Genomic DNA, 3,820 nt, shown 5'->3' with positions numbered 1-3,820 from the left:
TGTATGCCCCGACAGGGTCACACAGGTCAATATGAAAACACCCTTATTGATTTTGCTAATAATGGCTTGTTTTAAAGTTCTTCATGTAGGGAACAAGTCTAAACTTCCAGTACTGGATAACAGAGATTTCTTGTCTGGTAACATTGGTATCTTATATGTCCCTGCTGATATTGCGAAGAGAAAACATCTGTAATCAGCTTGGCAGTCTGCTGAATAAGTATATGCTGATCTTATCGCCAGTGTAAATGCATTAGTTCAGGTAGTTAGATTTATGACATTAATACCTTATACCCACTATTCAGACTTAAAAAATGTGTCTGTTTGTAATCTGATTGTATCTGTTCTAGTGAACAGTGTAACGTTTCTTTGAAAAATGTTTCTTCTTTCAGACAACATTCATAAAGGGTGATGTTATCCCTAAGCCGGGAAACACTAGGTACTCTTTCATGGCAAATAATTTCAAAATCTATAATGCCTCAGGTTCTGTTCTCTCTATTGCTAGGCTCCATTTTATTCAGTTTTGATTGCTTCTTTCATGCCATTATTTCATAAAAATAATAAATGTATGAGATCCATCAAAATGTATTTCAGAATATTTCTGTCATAGTTGTAATTTAGTTTGTTGATTATTGTTATCGACTTTCCTTCACTGGGACACAACAATAACCAGAGATCTCAGAGCAGTTATATTGTCTGCTGGAAGACTTTGGTAATGCCCCCATACACATTAGGTAAAATCCAGCCCAACCAACAATTTCAGTAGGATCACCAACCATCCAATATAAGGATTGGGGATTAGAGGAGAGCAGGTTAGAATTCAATCGCCCTATCCTTTCGGTCAACAGGAAGATAAGTCTCTCTTATAGAGGACACAGGAACACTAGGCTTAATCAAATGTTTCTGTATACAGAGAAGGAAGAACAGCTAGCCATTGGCCGAAACAATAGTTTGACTGACAGCTATCTCATGCGTATGGGCTGCTGTAGTCTTATTTCCACTCCCTGTCTTATCACATGCTCAGACTACTGCTTTACCTCTTCTTACTGCATTTATGCACCTTTAGGTAACCTGTTGTATACGGTATACACAAAAGGTCAGTGTTTAGCTGCAGCAGTCACATATTTACATCAGTGACATCACTGATGGAGCATGGAGAGGAGACAGGCAGGGGAAGGATTAATACGTTTTTTATTTTAGGTTTGCTTATCTTATTTTAGACCATTTTGAACTGTTTTAATAATCATTTTTTCTGTCTTGCATAGCACAATTTAGAAAAAAATGTAACCCTCAACCTGCAAACTTTAAAGAAACAAATCCCTCCTTGTTTCAAGGCAAGCTACTCTACTTTTCTTCAATTGCTTTGCATAAGTGATTGTTCCAGACTTCAAAATCCTTTTTTTTTCTTCTTGTCATTGCTGCTAAGACAGTAATTTTTTGGACAATTATGAAACAAATAGTATTTTCACTGCAACGCACATTTAGGTTGTTTATTTTGTACTGTGGTTTTCTCTCTGTTATAATGAGAACATTTTACCTCTCTAGCTTTGACTTTTTAACATCACTCAGCATTAAAATGCCTCCTTAGAAAAGGTCACACTTCTCCCTATCAAAACATTTCTTTCCAGTTTCTGCACCCCTGGGATGGAGAGAAACAACAATCAATACCCGAACATCACACAACTCTTTGACTTACCTGCAGATGAATATCTGTAACATCAATGATCTACCGGGAAAGCTTCTGTAACAAAACATTTTTCTCATTAGAAGACAAAATACCTCTATGAATTCTAAATGACAATATAAAGGAAGGTTGTTATTCTGAAGGCAAAGCAAGTCATTTTATTTCTGATGCACAATTACTTTTTTTTAAAGAAAATGTTATCTGAAGACTTAATTCATCAACTGATAAGAGACAAGTCATAAGGAACAAAATACATTGTGCTACTAATGATTACCTTTCCACATCAAAGCTCTAGCACAACAGCACATTTGGGTCAGTTGTGTTTTGTGATAATGGCCATTTCTATAGGTGTCCTCGAAAATTGTTTTTAAGTTATTTATTTTTAACAAACCAAAGATCGGATTTTTTTTTACATTTCTTGATATCTAGTATCAAATTTAAGGGTATATGTAATTACAATTCTATTACATGGAACATTAAGGGTATGTGCTCAAGTTGCAGATTTGACTGTGGAATTTTCTGTGCAGATTCTGCATTTCTTGGCAGAAAACGCAGGTCAGAATCTGCGCTTTTTTTGCGTTTTTTGTGCACTTTTTTTGTGGATTTGCTGCAGATTTTGTGTGGATTTTTTCCTTTTTCACCGCTGTGGATTATGGAATGGGTGCAGAAACGCAGCAGATCTGCAAAAAGAATTGACATGCTCCTTTTTTGAATCTGCTGCGTTTTGCCTTGCGGATTTTTCCGCACCATTAGCACAGCATTTTTTCTTCCCATTGATTTACATTGTACTGTAAATCACTTGCGGATCTGCAGCGTTTCTGCGCGGAAAAAAATGCTGCAGATCCGCAGGAAATCTGCAATGTGTGCACATACCTTTAATAGCTTTCCTGCATACATCAAATGGGTTGTCCGGCTTAATTTTTATTGTTCCATAGGCCCAGAAACTGATAAAATAACAAATCGAGCCTTCGCTCACCCTTTTTGGGTCCACATGTACATCTCTGATGCTTCTCCAATCTTTGGTGTATGGCTGTAATGGTAACATTACCTCTAGAGCGCTGCAGCAAGTCACTGACGTCAGCATCTTGTGTCCTCTGTATCAGCGTAGCCATTGTGAAAAGTGATGGGCTTCAGCAGTTACAAGTGCGGTAGATGTGATGTCACCGCTGCAGCCCAACAACAAAGTCTAGAGAGTCGTCGCTGGGCCCATGGAGTGTGAGTAAAAGCGCAGTTTATTTTATCGATCTATAAGCCTATAGAATAAAGTCTTAATCAAGACAACCATTTTAAAAGCAAAGAATATAATTATACTTTACAGTTATGCACTATGATATTATCCGCATTACTCATAATTCTTTGGTTCACAATGTCCATACTTTGAATATTAGTGATAATCACAATGTAATTATATTAATAAAAATAAATAGTAAAAATTATCGAGATATCAGCTTTGAAGTGAAAATAAATCATCCTAGGAATATGATCCCTTTCCCCATTATGACACATCAAAGGCCTCCTGTTCCCCAACCATTAGTCTCCTGACACTGCAGCTAATGTGCTGGCTGTGATGTCATCACTTGCAGGTCATCAAACTGGTAGCTCTGGAGTGCAGAACAGATAGCCAATTTGAGCATAGCTTTGTTTCTTCTTTCATCAGCATGGCTCCCCACTCTGTGAAAACCCCTTTAAGTTATATTTAGGTTAAATTTTGTGACATACTGTTTATCCAAGAATCTATTGGAAGCAGGTTGACAGTACCTTAAAATCTGATATGTGGGAAACATGTAAACTACTTTATAGAGCTGCATTATAAAGATTGTAAAGGTCCAAACACTACAACCATAGCCTGCTAATGGCCCATACTTGACTTCTAATTTTAGCCAGGGGGCAATGTAAAAGGAGGCCTATCTGGTGGCACATGAAGAGCCATATGGCCAAGAGAGACTCTGTGTGCCACTGTACAAAGCCCATGTACAGAGCAGTGTTGTGTGTATGGACCTGTTACATCTGTGCACCTGAGATGTAGTCTTAAGAGTCAAGAGATACAAATACCAGGCCTGATATCCAAGGTTCCCAGTAGCAATGTAGTCAGGTTCAGTATGGGTGTTGGGTGTTTTCTGTCATCTTATTATAACAGCC

This window comes from Ranitomeya variabilis, chromosome 1 (genome assembly GCF_051348905.1).
Source record: "Ranitomeya variabilis isolate aRanVar5 chromosome 1, aRanVar5.hap1, whole genome shotgun sequence".
Classification (NCBI taxonomy): domain Eukaryota; kingdom Metazoa; phylum Chordata; class Amphibia; order Anura; family Dendrobatidae; genus Ranitomeya; species Ranitomeya variabilis.
Note: the sequence above shows the minus strand (reverse complement) of the source record.